The sequence below is a fragment of the Electrophorus electricus genome, chromosome 22 (assembly GCF_041902795.1).
Source record: "Electrophorus electricus isolate QZ-2024a chromosome 22, ASM4190279v1, whole genome shotgun sequence".
Lineage (NCBI taxonomy): Eukaryota > Metazoa > Chordata > Actinopteri > Gymnotiformes > Gymnotidae > Electrophorus > Electrophorus electricus.
Window position 1 is genome coordinate 5346332 of NC_137518.1, and position 21388 is coordinate 5367719.

Below are 21388 nucleotides of genomic sequence, written 5' to 3' on the forward strand. Positions count from 1 at the left end.
ATAATTGTACTAATAACTGGATTTCATTCTTTTAGCTAAGCAAAACTACTCATATATTAATTAGTTTTCCAACAATTGACATATGAAGTCTTCCATTGATTTCCACCTTGCAAATGTCCTTGCAAGTCATGGTTTTTCAGATTAATCACGTGACCTCTGTGGTCAGTGTTTGCCCTCAGTCTCACACCAACTGGAGAAACATGGCTATCGATTGACACTGGGATTGAAGTGTACATGACTTCATCTAGTATGGTTTTTTTTTTTTTTTTGCTAGGGGTGTAATTCAGGCTCTGGCTAGAAATTGCTTTCGGCAGGAGTGAAATGGTGCAAAGTGAATCAGGTGCAGCTTAATCATGGATTGTAAGGAGAATTGCTGTGCCCCCTTGTGCAGAGCTGAACCTTTCACACAGGGGTGAAAATAGGAGGAGCTTATAGCTAGGGGCCAATCGTGGTGCTGCTGAATCAGGATAAGGCTTGGTGGTGATACTGTTGAGAGAGGTGCTGTCAGTGATTGTTTCCTCACATGTATTTGATGTAACCTAGGTTTTGTTCATGAACAAACAACCAACCAAACAAATAAATAAATGAGCCGAATCAAGTTATTCTTGCTTCCCATTACCCCAGTATAGTATATTTTAGTTTATCCCCTGCTCTCAACACACCTGACCTTAGTTATCAAGTTATTAACACATTCATTTCATAGGTATATTATTGGATTGGTAGATGGTAAAATTAAATGAATCTTGGCAAGCGACAGGCTCCTCCATCTCTTCAGTTCATGCTGTCCTTTTTTATGCAGTGCAAGATTATAACAAACATGAACATGGTAAATATTTGTAATGTTATAATTATTCTATAACAGTCAGTGCCAAGCCATACGGATGCCTGTAACTTGCATGAATGTCTCGTATGGAGCATGTTTGATTAGTTTATTTATATTTTTACACCTTAATCATGCTTTATTATGTACCTGAAATACTACTCCATTGCATGCATAGCTTGCGAACTCCCAGATTCAGCTAGTTATTGTGGCCAAAACAGTTAATTTGATGTGTGTATGATCAGTGGTGCAGGCCTTCGATTCTTGTAACTAGTGCAAATTTTTGTTTGTGGTTTGATGTGTTTTCGTGCTGCCCCAGGAACAGACAGCATGGGAGATATGGATATGAAATGTGGTTTAACAAGCACAAGAAGGCCTGTGTCCTGTAAAGCTGCAGCACTTTCCAGTAACTAAAAAACACTCTTGTGTAGATTAGCGTCAGTGTTACTGCCACATTTTATGCATACTTCTGCTGCTTGAAGTGGTTATCGTGAAGCAACTGTGCAGCTGTGTTTAGTTAAACTCACTCGCCGGAGTGTTGAAATTAGGTTGATTTTCCCATGCCATTGCCCTCGTTATCCCTCCTCTAAACTGAGTACAACATCAAACCACTATTGCATCAAATAGTAATTATAATTGTGGCACCCACAGTAGCATGGTGAAATTTTAATATGAAGGTGCATATAAGCTGCCTATTAGGCACTGTTTAAAAAAGTCTTTGATGTACACAAATGCTTTTATCAGCGATTACCTAAAATCAATATTTTTCAGTCACATTCATTTCATTCCTTACATTGTCTTCCATTCCATTATATATAACTGCATTTTGATTTCTGAGATCTAATTTATGCTTAATTTTGAGTTAATATTAATTAAATGGCGTACATTATTAACATACCACATCTGAATTTTGCTTAAACCTGATCTTTACATGTTTGGTTATTTTTGCTTAATTAAATTACCAATGACATTAATATTATTTAAACTGTTCATTCAACATGTGAGTGCATTGGAGTGCCATCATTGTGGATGTGAAATGCAGTGCTTCTTGTAGTTACATGTGCAGCAGTTTATGGGCCATGGACATCTCTCTGTTTGCTTCTGAGAGCTTAGTGTTTAAAAGGTGCCATGACCCTATGAGATGAAGTAGGCAGGTAAAGGAGTAGATATAACAGTCCAAGTTTGGTTCTTGAAATTCAGTGAGGACAGCTTCAGTATCATTTTTGATGGTTTAAATGCTTGAAGTATGGCACACAAAAGAAAGTTTGCTTCTTTCTAGATCATATTATAGATATCTAATATCATTTTATTTGTATGCCATGTCCTGTTGTGTTCTCCGTAAGATCTCACAGATATAAGTATAGGAAGGCTGCAGATGATTGGAGGCACAGCTGCTACAGGTTTAAAAGGCACAGCTATTCTGATTTAAGATCTATGAAATCCATCAAAATCCTACTCATTCATTAGAATTCTAAAACCTGCATGGGATCAGACTGCAGCTTTCTACCAGCCTGGCAATCCTGGGTGTTGGTCAACTTGATCCCAGCTTACATCTGTACAACTGTAGCACAAGTTTCAGTAGGATATATTTGGGTTTGTATGAAACACTGTTTTAATCCAGCAACTAGTAATCACAGCATGGCTCTTTGGAACCTAGCTATTAATCACAGTTATTAATTACAGCAAGAACCTCTGGATTGCCTGTTTTTAATACATTTAGTATTAAATGAGTTTGCATGAATTCCTACTGTAGGTATTAAAACAGGGAATCCATAGAGAAGCAGTCCTCACTGGCATTAATAATACTGTCACCCTATAGCTGGGTTTCCAGTATAAATGTAATTCCATTGAATTTCATTGCAGATTTTAAAACGTTGCACTCCGTGTGGGAGTGTGTGCAGGGAGAGAGAGAGAGAGAGAGAGAGAGAGAGAGAGAGAGAGAGAGAGAGAGAGAGGGAGCGAGCGAGTAAAGGTAGAGTGCAGCTGTCTCAGCCTCTAAATGAGGGAGGTTTATAAATATTGATTAGCATTCCCGCACCGATCGAAAGAAATGACAAGGCACCCTCAAACGATAAGCTGTCCTTAAGCAGGAGTACTCTACCTTTATTCTCTATCTCTCTCTCTCCTCCTCCTCCTCCTCCTCCTCCTCCTCCTTCTCCTCGCTCTCTTTCTTTCTCTTTGCTCTCCCCTTCCGACTGATGCCACCTCGTCTTAGAGCACCGCAACTTTTGGAGACTTGACATGCGAAAGAGCTTAGTGTGGGAGAGCGACTGTGCATCCTCGTTTCTTCTCTTAGGCGTTGTTTGTTTGTTTGTTTGTTTGTTTGTTTTTATGGAGAGGCGGGCTGCTCCTGAGTGTGCCATGTGACTTGCTCCGGAGCACTCTGAAGCTGTTCTCCCCCCTCCCTCGCTTGCTGTATTCCTTTTTTTAACCTCCAGCTATGAGCTGCTGAGGAGAACAGGAGACGGCCAGAGGTGGATATGTTTTCTGTTTCGCTCAAGTGCCGACTGGGGGTCATCAAACGCAGGATCAAGGGTATGCGCCGCTTTGACCCAGGATTTTGTGTTTGGGGTGGGGAGGAGGGGGCGTGTCTGAGTGCACGTGGAGATGGGGGTGGGATAGTGGGTCATACTTTTTAAAGCTCCATGTAGGTGCTTTGGAAAAGTGTGCGTGTTCATGTTTATATTTACGCCTGTGTGCATGCTTGCACATTTTGTCTTGTGGTTGTCTTTTGTTAGTGTCTTGCATCTATTCTGTTTCCGCATATTGGAATTCTGCTTGGTGTGTGGTGCTTGGGACATTCTGAGTTCTGCCTGTCAGATGGCAGTGGGTTTATGACATGAAATGTGCAGTAGAGGTTTTTTCCTGAGGATTCAGCAAGGTAGTCAGAAAGTTGAACGTCATAGATGTCAACTCTCATCTACTTGATTTATTTTCATGATGGTTTAAATGAAACTTGGTACTTGGCAAATGTCTTTGGGTACTGTTTGATTGTGCAACCTTGCAGAAAAATCTCTTAGCTCTATTAGATATGATTGGTGCCTGCTTAACATTTTTAGCACCAGGTGATATTTTTAAAGCTCAATTAAGAGGCCTTTTTTTTTTTTGGCTTTTGGTGGGCAATTTTAGAGACAACATAAAACAATTTGATGTCTTTGCACATGTTTTTAGCTCACAGAACTTAAAACCAAGGCATATCAGAATGTAAAACCTTGTCTTTCCTTTTTTTTCCCCATATTGCAATGTGGCAAATGATCAACTCAAAGCTGGGCCAAGGATTGAGTTTGGGTGGGCAGAAGCTAGCTGAGGCACGTACAGCCAATGAGTTCTAAATCAAGTGTACCATAAAAACTATTTTTACCCAGAGAACATCTCTCAGCCTAAGCTGCCTGGCAAAAAAAATCAATAACACTGAGAGGAGTAGGTAGCTGTCTGTGCCAAGTTCAGGGCTGTTGACTCAGTGAAAGAAGGAGTTTCGAACTGTAGTTGCAACAGTGCCATGCTCATCATGCAGAGGTCCACTGACTTCAGCTTTCCAGATGCTAAGATCGTATGCTCTTAACACATCTACAGTGGTGAGCGATACAATTCCTTGACACTTTAAAGTAAAGCATTCATGGTAGGCATTGCTTTTAATTGTTTTTATTAAGAGAGAATTAGAACTCACTTAGGCTTCTCAGGGGCAGTTTTGCATGATTGGACATAGCCTTAAAATTCATTTTAGAAATGGCTGTATGGAACTCATTTTGAGATAACACAAGCAATTTACAATAGATTTTTATTTAATCTGAGTCTTAATGCTCAACATACATGGATTAATAGATGCTATGATGCCAAGTCTTGCTATGAAACTCGCTATGGAACTTAAGGAATTTGCTACTTCCTCAAGACATAATTCATGGACTTCAAACATGCAATTAGAAAAATCAGAAATTAGGGTTTAGTTCATCATTTGTTCAGAAACGTCTTGACAGCTAAGGGTTGTGTGTGTGTTAATAGGAAGTTTTCTTAACAACACTCCCTCCCCCACCATCACCACTTCCCATCCCATGATTTGCTTAAGCTATTTCTACAACATACAGCTTTACCTCAGTGATATGTTCCTATCTCAAGCTGTTTATTTTTGCACAAGTGTTCACCCTGGACCCTTTCATATTTTTCATATAATGGACAAAAGCGCTTTGCCACTTGCACAACACAGTTTCATCTCTGTTGTCTTGGTACAGATCCAGCAGTAAATGGCACAGTCTGCCAGAACCCAGGTGGTGCATAAAGTGTGAGGTGAAGATATGATTAATGGTTGCAGGCAATGCAGACTTTTGAGAAGCGGAAGTCACTGGACTGAAGTTACTGAAATCAGCTTACTGTTTCAAAACATAGATGGATTTAATATCAAATCTGGGAAGCTTATGTTTGAAGCCCATGCCTTAACTGGATATCACAATCAGAAAAGACATTTCTTTATTCCGCCTCACTCTTCTAAGAAGACTCCAGCTTGGTCCCTTAACAGGCCTTAAAGGAGTTTATTCAGAAAGGATTTATCAGCTGTGAGACTATTATTGGGCTTTCATTCGGGGAGGTGGGTTGTGTGAGCTTGATGCTCAGGCTGAGATTGGACTGACTGCTCTAGGGATTCAGATTGAAACTCAGCCTCCCAGTCCATTCAATACAGAACTGCCAGAAAGCCCTGTACCATATGCTTTCATTTACTTTGGCTATGGTGGCAATAAATTGTGCTGTAGAATAATTTAGTTGTATAACTGACATTTGTATACTTCTGCAAAATTGTTTTAATGATATAGCCTCTCGTACTGTGCATTTGTTTCACCACAAGAGACCCCACATCAAAGAAAGAAGTAACAGCCTGTCAGTGATGTGAGGACCCATGACCAAATTACTATTCAAGCCCACAAATTCACCATATTATGTTGTCTTGTTTGAGCCTTCTATCAGTAATCAAGTAAAAGAATAAGAAAAGCAAGATGAAAAGAGCACTATCCTCAGCACGCCTACTTTTGAGTGACTTAGAAAAATCACCACTCATCGTGCAGTCCCATGTGTCCAAGGTGAGTATATACATGCTTATGCGTTGCATCTCTTCAGGGAAATGGGAAACACAGCATAGTGGCTGACTGATACAAACCATAAGCCTCTCTTTCATACAAACAGTGAAGCTTTTTGTCTAGAGATGGTTATTGCATGTGATTTATGTCTTGCATCTTATGACCAGCAAGTGTCTTCAGGGACCCAGTCTTCCTCATGAGGCTTTCATGTCACAGTGTCAGTTGTTTTTTTCCCACACCCCAGGTCCTCTGCTAATTGTGGATTGTCAAAGAAAACAAATGCTGGTATCATTTTTGTCCCGTTGTTAGACTTGATTATATGAGGCTTTGCTAACAAAACAAAGTACTGAAATGTAAAGCTAATTTATCATTTACTTTAGGAGCTTTCTAAAAACCTTTCCTCCTCTTTCATTGTTAGTATTTGGCTTGAAATTGTTTGCTCCAATCGCAGAGACATTAGAAGCTAATTCTTCGCCTTCTTGATTGTACAGATTACTTAAACACTGAAATTGCTTTCCTGGAACGCTATAGTACGCCACTTTACTAATCAGATGCTCTTATCTCCCCATGCTGAGACACGATAATTTCATTAACTTGCAAATAAGGGTAATAAGTATATTTTCCTCTTGGCTAGAAAGTTTATTTTCTTATTCCTTCATGTTTTTATGTCGTGAAGGAAAAGGTATGTTTGTTGTAGCAGTTATTTTTAAATGCTATAGGTATTGTTATTTCTTCAGCAAGGTCTAACAAGGGAAGAGGACCCAAATGTTCTGCTGTTTAAGACTCACATCCTGGACTACTGCCTTCCTTTCATCCCCCTAAGCAGTAAGTTCTTCCCACTTACTCTCCAGCCCTAGTGAAACACCTCTAATGGAAGAGATGCTTCTGCTGCAGCAACTAGCTTGTGTAAACTCTGTGAATGCACTGTTTAGTTAGAGCTGTGGGCCCATTTGTGTATACTGGCGTATACGGCAGTGTTGCCCTTATGTTCCAAAACCTAAACAACGTATATTGTATACTGCAATAATGTAAATATATGACACTATTGTATTAGGAAGCTATTTTTTTACATTGGCACATATGTTGTTTAGTACCTGTACAAAGACCATTTTATTATTAGATCTCACAGTGGGCAGTTGTCTAAATCAGAAGGCATGAACTTTGATCAGTTTGTTTTCTTTCAGCACTGTGTTGTTAAGCATTTGTGGATGTAAAATTTCTAATATTGCATTTTTTCGAGCTGGCCATCTGCCTGCATGCTTACAATGACATGCACTTATAGTATTTGGTCAACTGTCCTTGTCCAAGAGCAGTTCTGAGCGCACTGAGGGCATCTCTTTCATAAACTGCTTTTAGTGTTTATAGCCCTATCAAACTAATAATGTGCAACATCAATCTCTATATATGAACAGGTTCCAGTCATAAAGTTCAAACCCCATCCTCCAACCTCCACCCCCCCCCCCCCCCCCAGCCCAACCCACCCCGGGTCACATCACTGTTGCACAAAGTTTATATCTAAGGCAATTCCCTGCTCATTTATACATGACAATAGATGTTGGCTGGGGTGAGCACATACCTACTAACTAGTAAGCCTGGAACCCATCCAAATCAGCAAATCCTACACTTAGTGCAGCAAAGTTATTAATACATATTTATATCCTATTGCATAAGGCATGATCAAGGATTAACTGAATTGAAAGTAATTGGAAGAAAAGTGCAGCAGGTATATTGTTGCTGTTTTAAACAAAGCTCTTTGCCCTTAAATTGACTTCTGAATTAACAAGGCCTAACAACAACAAAAAAGAGTTATGACTTTATTATTCCCACTGCTCCTGAGCACACTTTATGTGGCTGCATTCGGGTGCCTCCAAGCTGGCACTGAACGCAAAGGAGTGTTCAAAGACAGGTGAACAGTAAAGTCCCGAAAGGGTCAGAAAGTCAGGAAGGTGTATGCTTCCATGGGCTTTTTCAGAGCCCCAGTTCGGATAATTCCAGTATCAATTTCTTCTTTTTATATGCCCTTATATTGGATGTGCTAACTTGTTTAAACAGACTCCAGAATGTTCATTAATTATCCCGGAATTGACTGGAGTTGGTTTTTATGGTAGACCTGTTTTATTGGCACATATAAATGTAATAGGTTAAGTAGGCTGACACTGACTAATTCTTGTAATTCCACTGTAAAACATACTAATTAAGGCATCTAAAGATGTAGTCAGAGTTTTAGAATGTATCGAACAATTAGGTGGTCCCGAGAGTTACTTTAAGGTTATTCACACACAACTTTCTAACCAAGACTTTTAGTGAAGTATAGGAAAACGTGTGAAAGCAGCGGCTTGTAATATGAGACACGCACTGTCTGATCGGAATCATTTTTAGAGCAGTACAGAGCAAGAAACTCAGTCTATCTCCACTATGTGCAAAGACTGAACAATATGGGTTTAAACTGATATTGCAATAATTAAAATCTTTCCTGAAATGCCATATACAGTACTTATCATGATTTTAATACCTCATTGGTTGAAACTGAACCTTTATAGTACATTTATTTGCAAATTTATACCACAACATAACAACATAGTACATTTACTCAAAATAATATTCTAAAGCTTCAGAGATGAAAATGGGTGTATTTTTGTTTCAGCATTTGACCTTTTATTTGACCTTTTAATATATGATTGCATAAACAGATGTGGCTCAAACAAGCTCAAAAACGTTTTTTTAAATGTTTTATTTGTGTATTTTTGGTGCTATATCTATATTTACCAGCTTTCATTGCATTTATCATATTCAACAACACCTTACCTGTTTTCCTGACATCAGAAAAATGCCAGTCATAGTCTTAAGTATTCTCCTACTTACTCGGTATAACTTCATATAATGCAAAACATTTCTTATACTGGCAATGTACAGCATGTAAATCCACCCACCATTCAAAATTAATCATTTTCCAAGACGTTTGTGAACCCTTTTGAAATAACTGTATTTTTGCATGAATGGCTTGTAAAATGTAATCTGGTCTTCCTCGAGCATATTTAACAAATACAGTGTATTTAACAAAAGTGGATAACATTTTTGAACCAATGGGAAAAAATAACATTTTTAAAGAGGGTAATTGTAGAGTATGTGGTCCAATCAATTTAGGTGTTGATTTCACCTGCACTGCCATATAAAACATATATTTTTCTGGCGTACAGAATCTGGCGTAGCAGGATTCTGTAGCAATATATGCAATAAAGTGCAATGTATCCTGATTTTTAAAAGACTCTAAAAGAAAGGTTGTTGGAGCTCATAAGACTGGAAGGGGTTGCAAAAGGATTTCTAAAGATAGGCAGATAGTTTTCAAATAAAAGAAATACATCATACTGTCTACTCTGCCTAAAACTAGGTGTCTCATAAAACTCAGTGCACGTATAAACTTCAAAAGATCCACAGGGTGACAGTAAAGGATCTGCAGTTATGCCATACTAATTTCATAACATCTATGTGTGTGAGCCTACCATAAGAAATGTCCTGAACAACAGTGATTTTCAGTAGAACAATACCACAGAGGAAACCACTGCTCTCCAGAAACCATTCTTGTCTATTACAAGTTTACTCATGGCCATCTAAGATGTTCTATCTGGATGATCAGAACTGGAGCTACTGGATGTTCTGTAGGTAAACGAGAAACAAAAATGTATAATTATACACAGCATTATATTTGTGCATACTGCATTTTAAACACTGAATACCACTCAGTGTCTAAACCTCATGCCATCTTCAAAGCGTGATGGAGGAAATACTAATGGCTTACTTGGGCTGTTTCAGGGTATGATTCAGAGAAGGAATTCCAAACCTTATTAAATAATTACACAGATTGTCAGGGTGTCTGTCTGTGATCTCAAAAACGATCTTAAAAGAGGTTTTCTCAAGTAGCATGGCAAAAGCCCAAGACATGAGGCTCAAGAAGGAATTCTGTATGTTATTTCAGAGTGGTTCCTTCCTGACTTCATTCCCACTGAAATGCTGTGGTGTAGTGGTAGTTCTCAAACAAGATGTTGATCTTGAAAAATAAGGAAATAGTTAGTGTTAGAACATCAGCAAGTTTGAACAAGTTTCTGCCTGTGTTATTTTATAAATGTGAAAACAGCACAGGATCTGTGAAATTCCTAATTAATTGGGACATTTATCATAATTGATCGCAGCCGCAGCTGGATAGTTTAAAGCATGAGCGAGGGGATTAGGGTATTTTTATTCTGGGAACGGCAAAGCACAAAATTAATTGAATGCAAAGCAGTGTTTGCATTTAGTGCAGTCAGATGATTTTACTAAAGGCCAGGAACTCTCCCCTACACATTTCTTGGGTTAAAAAAAAAGTCTATTGAAACAAAAGGTCCTTGGTACAGATGCTAAAGAGGAGGAGGTTGTAGGGTATCAGCTGCTCTGATGAGTTAAGGTTGCTCGTCCAAGTTTTGGCATTGAAATGTATTTCCATATAATATTTGAGAGCGCAAGCTGTGTCTGTGAAGAAAACCAGAAGCAGTCTGCACAGTACTGGGGGAGGACTTGTACCCAAACTGGGTTCTAAACAGCCCCTACCGCTTTTAAGCAGTAATAATGATTCAATTAATAAGTGTTTGAAATATATGGTGACACTCTAAATGCTTTCCTTTACAGGCTTATCTAATATGTAACCTTGTCTGCCATGTAATTCAGTTAAATATTTTTATATAGTCCACATGAAATGGATACTTCATCCTGGCCGTTTTCTGCAGATTAAAGTATGATTGCGGTTGTTGAGTAAAGCTGTATGATTTCAGCACAAGTCAAACTGTAATACACTGCCAGTGTGGTTCCTGTTTAAGAATCTGAATCAGCATTATTTGAAAGTATAACAATGGTTGAAGGCAGCCACCCTACCATTTTACCTTCCTAAGTGACACTCTACGTCACAGCATCCTCTCCTTCGGACAGTGAGAGTCTCCATCACAATGCCTTCACCCCCAGGGAGTGCCGCTGAACATGATGGTTTCCATATGTCCCTGCCCTTTCCATCAGGGCCACACCCATGCCCCCCAGCAGGGGTCCTCACACTGGGCTTCACCATCTCCTCACAGCAGGGGTGGGTTCATCAAGCAGTGGAACACTCCCAACAGCCTTGCCACCATCACAGCACTGATGACATGTGCAACAAAGGCTGAATGCTGCCACCTTACCTGGGGCTTGAACCCAACCCAGGTCTGACAGGAGCTCTGACCACCAGACCAAACTCATGTCATGTTACATGTCAACACTCCTAACACAAGGAACTTGACTTTTATTCTTTGTACTAGCTGTCCAAGGGAAATATTTGGTGTTGAACATAATAAATATTAATATAGTACTATAAATAAATATGCATATAAATAATATAATAAATATGTTTGTAATTAGTAATTATTAATTAATGAAAAGAATGATTGATTAATGAAAAGATACAACACATCTGCAATTTCTTATTCTTATTATTTTCATCATTATCATTTCATTCATGAGCATTTTTCTCATGTTACCTTCATTCGGCCATCTGTTTGAAAGTACTACTTCAACATATTGTTTGATAGTCCATGATATGATGTGTTGATTTTGATCTTTTTAACCTTCTTCCATCTCCATTAAATTCCCTCCCTTGTACTGCTCCGTTTGGCTCCTCTCCAGGGGCTCTACCACCGTTGGGAGCCAATCACGCTCTGTGCCGCCTACCTCCTTGGATCTGAGAAGACGGAGCCATGGCGTCCCACGTTACGGCATCTTGGCACAGAGCCATGCAGCTGTGGGTGGCTCTTTCACACCTCCATCACACCCTATGCAGGCTATGGATTGGACTCTGTTCAGGTGGTTAAAGCCAAGGGTGAATGAGTGCAACCCCAGCTCAGGTCTAGTATGAGCATTAGACCCACCCTATCTGCATGTGATCAAATGGGTGAGGTTAGAGAGTTCAAATTCTCAGATGCTTAGACTCTGAGTTGGTGATATTTGAGTTTCAAGTGATTTAAGTCAGCCCTATGTTTCCCCATTTACCATTATAGCCCATCATGGGTATTTTGAATACCATATCATAAAAAACTCCTAGAATAATATCTCCTGTCTTAAGAGTGATGTTAATGGCTGTGACTAAGTGTTTACGATGGGCTGAGTGGGTGAGTAGGGTTCAGGACTTGGATATGGACACATTTGCTGTGCTCATCAATTTTACTTCTTTATTTTAAAGACATGACAGCTCCCCATTTTTGATACTTGTACTTTTTCTGGAGTCTATTTGTTAAAGTAGCCAGGCATGCAGAGCTTAGAGGTTAGAGAATGCTTAGAAGGCTGTAGCTCAGTGCTTAGAGGTGCTAGTGCAAGGTAATGCCAAGGTCATGGGTCTGATTCTCAGGGAGCACACATGTTTAAGTTACTCTGGATAACAGCATATGCCAAATGTTTAAAACGTAAATGTGGTACGCCTCAGATCCTTTGCTTCATACTAGCCCCTGAAAGTCAGCTAAGATGTCCATGCATCAGCAGCTATAAACATGCCAAGAAAACAACAGGCTTCCCAATGTCATCTCTGTCTCACATGATTAAGTCTCTGGCCATAAAAAAGCTCTTTGACCACCAAATTAATAACAATCCCACACTGAGCTGTCATGTACATCACAGGTGTGACTTTCAAGTGCATTTGATGAGGAGATTCTGCAGAAAGACTATCAGACCTGGGTGTAGTGATATTATCATCTCTTTGGCTGCTTTGACATTAAAAAAGCAGCACTTCTTGTCATAATTTCTTTAATGCACATTTTCACCTCATATTGTCTCATCAAAAATTGGACACCATACCTAATTAGCTGCCGGGGCTATTTCCACTATTGGCACCTAGTGTGCTCTGCCCTACCTCTCCTGCCTCACATATACATATCAAATCCTTGCTGTGAAATATTTATAATGTTGGCGAGGTTAGTGCAGCTCTGCTGCCTCTGCCCATGTTCCTTCCGGGACAGTGCCGTGCAGTCTGAGTGCCCTCTACTGATTAGTGGCAGGCATACAATATTTATGACTCCGCTTCATTCTCCCATCTTCAGATTCTCAAATTATGACACCCAAAGCCTCAGGCACAGGTGGTTCGAGTAAAGTCCTCTTTGCGGCATGCACTTCATTCATACCAACAGCAGCTTTAGTTGCAGTATATAATTTGGCAACTGGATAACAATGTTATGATAGCTTGTTTTTTTTCTGTGACATGTCAAGTGTAAGTACAATGTTTGTGTTGTCCATGAAATACTGGTCTTTATATAAGTCTTTATGGTTTTGGTACACATTTGACTTATGGGTTTTACAAACAAACTGATATTATGTCAAGGCTGTTATATTTCTGTTTATATTACTTAATATTCTGTTGTAACAGGTCAACAGGCATGAGTTTAAGAAGCACATAGGAAACAGGCATATTTTGTGAACCAAACAAGACAATGTTAGAACATATTAGGTGAACATATTAATTACCATATAAGTACAAAATGAAAGGGTAATATATGCAGGAGGTATGTCAGAAAGCCTTAGGCTGTTACATACATTAAGAGAAAGAGGTGATTTTAAATATAAATTATTATATTATATAATCAGTTTATCATTGATGCAAAAGACCCTGCTCACACAATGTCCCTTGGATGCAAATAACCACCCTTGTGAGTGATCTTCAGCTTGCTAAATGTGTGTGTTATAATTCAGGTTCATAATATTGCATTTTATTAAAATTTGGCTTGAAACTGTATTTCCATTTTTGGTTCATATTTTTATTTTTTAATTGTCAAAGGCAAATATTTGCATTACCTCAAAGCAATTAAATTAATTGCACAAAGTGTATGTGATCTGAAAACTGATCTTAGGCTTTGTGCCATACCTCCTGCATATATTATCCCTTCATTTTTTACTTATATGGTAATTAATATGTTCACTTAATATGTTCTAATATTCTCTGCCTTGTTTGGTTCACAAAATATGCCTGTTTTCTGTGTGCTTCTTTAAACTCATGCATGTTGACCTGTTACAACAGAATATTAAGTAATATAAATTAAGCAATATGATTATGCAATCACAAATAAAGAGAAAATGTGTGTAGGAGGTGTCACATGACTATATCTCTTGGCAACCAAAATATCTGTGGACGCAACGGCAGTATATGTTCTCAAGCTATGTTACCAGTAAGGCTAAAATGAATTATCTAATTAAAGACGTAGCGAATTAGCCAATCAGACAGATTTTGAGCCTATTTAAGAAGCATATGAGCCACAGATCGTCTTCATTGCATCATACAATGTTACTTTGCAGGTATTGCTTTGTAGGTACTGCTTAAGCAGGTATGCATTCACCAGCAACCCTCTCTAAAATAGCTTCTGTAGTTCACCTGGTAAATCAGTATAGTATGGGGTGGTATTGACACTGAGGACATGTGGTCAAGCCCCAGGGAGCACAGATACTGTCATATTGCTAAATATGTAATCTGCTCTGTATAAAAGCATCTGCTAAATGCTGGAAATATGAAGCACCTACCTTCTGTAAATTGTATGATATAAAGTAGCCAGGGAGTGTATTCACAAGATAGTTGCATCTTATTCACTGGCTGGTGAACATTTACCTTGATGTTCATTACACTGGACTTGAGGCCTCAGAGCCCTGCCCTCCCTAGATCCACCCCTGATCTGTAAGCATGGATGTATCAGCCAACAGGGTAAAGGCCAGCCTGCTCCAATCTCTGTCGAGAGTCAGAGAAGGCCCCACAGCAGTTCATGATTGAAACAGGGATGGAGGGGGGTGGCATGATGGTCCTGATCAAAGGCAGCTTTCCCCGTTTGAGCTGCCGAACCATCAGTAGGTTGTCAGCCCAGTCGCAAGCTGCTAAATTTTTGATCCCATTGGGGGTGGATGTGCTTGACACAACTAATGCAAACCTGATGACCTTAGAGGCACCAATTCCGAATGGCATAAGTAGTAATGCTTGCTTCTCTCTGGAAGCACTGAGGGGTGCAATGACTCCTGAATATTTGTTTGGTCCTGCCTTTTTTTCAAATTACCTTCTTGTTTTAAACCATTTTGGTCATTGCCAAGACCTAGCATTAAGAAGTCTTTCCCTCTGTGATGTCAAATGTAAGATTACGCTGGCAGGGGGGAAGAACACACGCCTCCGCTGCTCTGTGTGAAGCTGTATCTGTTTGAGCTGTGCATGTGGCATTGGGGGGTGTTTCAAAATGTTGGGAGAAATATGGACCTTACTGTGTAGATTATGTGGATTCCCCACTTCCATTGCTATTAATACTTTGTGAGGACCTTCCTAGCAACAGTTAGGCACAGCTTCATTTGGCACAGCTCAGATTTATCTGACTTCATATCAGACTTTTGGGGGGGGGGGGGCTTATTAATGTGGCATTTGGCTGGCATATGTGAGGCTGTGAGGCTGTCATATACATCGTCAATGTGAGGGAACTCCCGTCTTCAAGGTGCCACTTTACTGCATTCACAGTGGAAATATTATGCCCAATACTTTGGTCACTGATATTCTCTGACAATCCAGCACATATTTTGTTAGTATTGCATGTCCCACCTGGTTTGACTGGAGGATGCTTTTCAAATTTTTAGTAGTGATTTTTTAAAGGAGACATACATGGGATTTATTAGGACTGCCTACATCGTAAAGGTCACCATAAATGACAATCCTCACCAGTCCTCTATAATATAATATAGGTCTTATGTTTCAGTGGCTCATTTAAACTCATATCCTGCTGACCTCATCTAGTCATTACGGGGGATGCTGGCTTATTGCCTGTGGAGCACAGAGCAGTGTGTGGATGTCAGGGACTGCTAGTTCTGCTGGGAGCAGCTATGACAGGGGCCATAACTGTATTACTGTATAACCTATAGCTATACTCAGGTCATGTATGAGCTTATGCAGTGTGTTGTAATGAACTGTCATGTAGCAGGTTCTCAAGGAGCAGGGGTTGGTTGTGGCATTACTGTGTTTAACTGAGCAGACATAACCAAGGGATTCGACAGCCAAAATCTCTAAGGAATATGATTTCGTAACCCAACAGTTTAGGCAAGCCCCTGGTCCATGAGCTCCTGGAAGTTTAGTTCTGTACTGTGGGTCATTAGTTAAGCTGGCTGATCGTTTCTCCTTCAGAATGCTTCTTCTCAAAGATTAGCATTAGCCAAGGGCCTTCACAAGGCCAAATGGGGGGAGATGCAAGAACGACACAGTAAGAGAGCTACAAGAATCACTTAACAGCCACTTTACTGAAATTAAAGTGTAGCGTACAACTGTGTGTGTGTGTTTGTGCTCACATGTTTTGTGCGTGTGTGTGTGTGTGTGTGTGTGTGTGTATATATATATATACACACACACACACATACACACACATATATATACAGACACGTTTTGCGTATATATATGTATATATATATATATATATATATATATATATATATATATATATATACACACACACACACACACACACACACAAATATAGCATATAATTTTTAGAATATCTTTCTATTTTTTTGGGTTTTGTATTCCATCTTATTGGATTAGAATTGATGCACTTTATTGTGTTGTGAATTTTATTTTTAAAGATCAGTTTTTACAGATCAGTCCACACTTAATGGCCTATAATGATGGAGTGAAAACTGGAGTTTTAAAAATTAATTAAAAATTTTGCAGCACTCCAGATTGTAGTCAGGTGCATCCTGTTTGCTTTAATTACCTTTGACATGTATCTAGAACTCCACCTCTTGTGATTGGACATAGTTTGGAATGGCACACATCTGGGTCTGGGTTTTTGTCAGGACAAAAACCAAGCCACGAAGTCTATGAAGAACTGAGTGTGGGTCTCTGTGATCAAATTGTGGCAAAGGTACAGATGAGGGTAAATATATAAAACAATCTAAAGCATTAACTGCTCCCAGGACCACAGTGGCCTCAATAATTTTGAGAAGGAAGAGGCTTAGCACAATCTTACATCTTCCTACCGGCAGCCAGACAAGGACTTAGAGACTGGTTAGGGAGGTAAGAAAGAATGTAACGATCACTCAAAAAGAACTCCGAAAGTCCATGCAGAGATGAGAGATCCTATTGGATAGACAACCATCTTTGCAACACTCCATAAATTATGCCTTTATGGCAAAGTGGCAAGATGGAAGGCATTTGCAGTTTGCATGTAAAGGCCTTGGCAACATGTGGAAAACGTTTCTCTGGTCCAGTGAGACAAATACTGAATTCTTTGAACAGAACACCAAGCTGTGTTTCTGGTGATCAACAGGCACCACACATCACCTGGCTACTACCATCCCTATAGTTAAGCACAGTGGCATCGTTATGCCGGTCAGGGGGAGGCTTCTCAGCAGCAGGGACAGGAAGACTGGTAACAATTGAGGGATGGAGGAATGCAGCCAAATACAACATCCTTGTTGAAAACCTTCTCCAGAGTGCACACAAACTCAGAATGGGGCAACAGTTCACTGTTCAGCATGACAGGGATGTGAAGCCTACAGTCAAAATGACAGTGGATTGGCTGGGGCCAAGGATCTGAATGTCCTTGGGTGGCTCAGCCAAAGTCCAGATTTAAATCCCATCAAACACCTGTGGAGAGACCAAAAGATGGCTGTTCACAGATGCTTACCATCAAATGGAGTGTGAGTGGGTCATCCGTGAAGAATGGGATAAACTGCCCAAATGCCCAAATCCAGTTGTGCAAAACATGTAGAGATGTATCCAAGAAGACATACAACTGTACGTCTTCTGAATAAATTGTGTGTGTGTGTGTGTGTGTGTGTGTGTGTGTGTATGTGTGTGATGTACATGTGTGTGTGATGTACATGTGTGTCTATGCACACGTATAGGATTATAGCACCTTTTTTCATTGGTGCAACTTTTTCTGTTTTCATCCTCTTAGGGAAAGACTCTTGCTTACCTTTGCCAGCCGACAGGTACCATATGCATTTTCACTATGATCAGACTTAGCATATACACTTTTACATCAATTTTGCTATATGTTTCTCTAAAAAAAATTTTTTTTCTGAATTCTGCAAATATTAATACTAACCCTAGATTATACAAAAAAGATTAATAGATTGTCAATGTAAACAGATTTACAGTCATAAAGCAGGAGCCAGAATTTTATATGTGACTTCAAATGACTTTAGATTGTTTCAGGAAATTCATTTTTACTTCATGGCCTATTAACTGTTAATATCATCTTATAAAAGTAGAATCTCTGGTTTTTTTCATAGCAGCCTAAAGTTTTCTCAAGTTTTTCATTTTAGTCTGGTTTTATATTCCATAGTAGTGGAAGGTCATGATGCAAACATACAAAGACTGTTAGTACTTGTTTAAAAATGACATCATCCAATATATTTCTCATTAGTGCTTGTTCTTTTGCCAGTAATACTGGCACTGTATTTCTTATTACTATTTTTTGTCATTGATTATGGCTCAAGAGTGTGTGTAAATATGTTCATATTTTGAGAAGTACTTTTCAGAAATGTTTCCTGTACTACTGTTGTTTTAGTTTTTTACTATATTAAACCTACTTTACACAGATTTAAGTCACAGCTGCACTTATTTTACATGTAAGTTGATAGAACTGTGTGAAATCATCACTGGACAAAGTGAATGCTGCAGAAATAATTGTGAAGGTTCTGTATCCTTGGGATCCTGTGTGTCATCACCAAACACCTGCACCAGCAGTGATTGCTCTGATGACATGAATCATGTTTTAGCCACAGAGGTAGAAATGTCAGATTTCCTGGGGTACTGGTAGCTCAGTGTACTTGACTAGTAACCGGAAGGTTTCCAATTCAAGCCCCACCACCGCCAAGTTGTTACTGTTGGGCCCCTGAGAATGTCCTGCTGGTACAATTTAATATATCATGTAAATAGATTTTCCTGCTTTGAATTTACCTTGAAATATGGTGCTTTTTGAGGTACATTGTTAGAAGCAGTGAGTGTAGTGTGGTTTCATTAGGGTTTTTATGAGAAGGTCAAAATGGGCAGACAGTTCAAAACCACAAGCAGAGTAATCAAAGGCGAAACTATACTCATAAACCAGGACACAGATAACAACCAGAGAACATTAGGACCAGGAACTCTTATGAAATGAGTAACCTTGGGAAATGGATCAGTAGAGCTGGTCTAAGATCATCTAAGTTCAACCCCTTGCATGCCATTCATTATGCAATTTCAAATTTTGGACAGTCTTACAATTGCTGTTCATGCTTGAAGGTGAGCCATGCCATGACATGGTCATTTTTCTGAAAGTGCATGTGCAAGAACTGAGAACAGAAAAACAAGAACTGAGCAGTAATAGCTGTAATGTAGATGTAGTTAAACATAATCTACAGTCCTTGTACTTTGTGACGTCTCTTCATTTAAATCTAGACTTTAAGATACCTCATGAAAACCACTGCTAAACTTTGGCCTGGCCCATCAGCATAAGTTTGCAATGTGGAGGACACAATGCTGAGCAGCAGAGAATGAATGTATTCGGAGACAGTTAATGCCTGCCCCACGTTAAATATGATCAACTTTATGAGCAGAGGAAAAATAAAAGATGTGCACATTAACAGACAAATAAGACTGTCAGCCTCTATGAATGGGGAGCAGTTCAGTGGGGCAAGATGATGCATGAATGCTGAGCCTGAACGGAAAGGCCCTATACATTAAAAAGGACTGTTTATTATGTTAAAATGTACTGTTTTTATGTGCTTGTGTTATGTGATTTATGTATAGGACAAAGCATATCCCTGCATGCATTGCAAAGATAAGATATTTGAGGTTCTGCTTAGAACTGAGTTTTGTAGTGCTTTCCTTAATCAGAGGTCAGAATGGTAAGATAACCGAAGTAGTTCCCAAATCAGGTTGCATGACTTGCAGAAATAATTAACTCATACATATTAATGAGTAACTGAAGGTATTATTTCCATATAAAATCCATGACTTCACCTTCAGTCAGTAATGTCAGTAATGTTATTTATTGCATAATTGATTAAACTGTTTGTGTTGGTAACTATCAGCACAGTCTTGCCCTTTCTGTGCTGTACTATGCCCAATGATCTTTTGAATAATTGATGTCACATCCACAAAATACATAAAACCCTTCATCCCTCAATACTATAAAAGTTAGAAGAGTGAGCTGGAGACACATTGAAACAAGGGATCATATGTTGTTGAATATTGCTCTTTTGTATCATAAAATGAAGAAATCTCTAGATTTTCTTGAACTATTGGCTCTGTTGAACCATGTTGTTCATTTCAAATAGCAACAGAGGCCAATTATAGCAACAGAGGCCAATGCACTCATGCATAATGCACTAGAGGGTGGAAGACACTTAGTCAGAATGCAGGAGATTGATTGGAGTATTTTTGACATATAACATTTGCATAAAGAGACATGCATAGAGGCAAAGCCCTTCTGCTCTTTTATGTGCTTAAAGAACAGTAAGAAATCAAGAAGCACATTCACTGCCTGGTGCGATACTACAAAGAAGATCCATTAAACAGTGTTATTAAGCTGCCTTGAGTTTAGAGGATTTCCAATTTAGCCATTTTTCCTCACCTATTTGAGTAAAATATATTTGATCAATTTAGATACATGTATCATACAGATATAGTACATAATCCATAGTCAGAGACCTTCAGTGACTTAGTAAGAGTTCAGACGATTGAATGAAGAAAATCTTCAGTATATAAACTGTCTGTTTATAAACCTCCAGGGTTCACATACAGTAATTGCATTGCCCACAGAACTGCAAAGACTTGCACCAATTTGCAGAGCCAACAAAACACCTCATTTTGATGTCAGAACTTTGGTGTACCAGCTCTGTTCTCCAGCTCTGGTTCTCTCATAACTGCTGGGCCATGGCATTCTATAGTCTTATGGATTCCTCTTAACAGTTGTAATGTAATACACTATTTTTCATTGGACTATTTTTTTATTTAGCTTTCATTGTAAAAAAAACAAAACAAAACAAAAAAAAAAGCCTCCCCATTGTGTACTGCTAGTGACTTTTCAGAACACTAACTTCATGCACATCTTTGTTTTGATCACACTGCAGTATTGTTACTGATTACAACTGCAATTTATGTATAGAGACATGTTCTATGAGAAAACCCATGGAAGGGAGAAAGTTGGGAGAGTGTAGCAGTTGTTTAGAGAACGTGGCAAGGAGGGGGGTAACTAGGGCAACAGAAGTGCCGAAGGCTTTGAGCATACATTTTGCATTTATTAACCGCACACAGAGAGAGAGAGAGAGAGAGAGAGAGAGAGAGAGAGAGAGAGAGAGAGAGAGAGAGAGAGAGAGAGAGAGAGAGAGAGAGAGAGAGAGAGACTTTACATAATATTACAGATATTAACTGCTAATGATTGCTGCAGAAATGGGCAGTAGTTCTACCATAAAAAAAACAAAAACAAAAAAAACAGAGAATAAAATCTAACATCTTAGGGTCTAAGACATG

General features: G+C 39.1%; 1 long non-coding RNA gene across 1 annotated transcript; it reads left to right on the plus strand.

Moving 5' to 3' along the window:
* Positions 1-4098: 4098 nt before the first annotated feature.
* Positions 4099-13806, plus strand: LOC145653068 (uncharacterized). Its single transcript, XR_014119378.1, has 4 exons — positions 4099-4395; positions 5047-5886; positions 6621-6708; positions 11563-13806. It is a non-coding gene; the product is annotated as an uncharacterized LOC145653068 (long non-coding RNA).
* The last annotated feature ends 7582 nt before the right edge of the window (positions 13807-21388 follow it).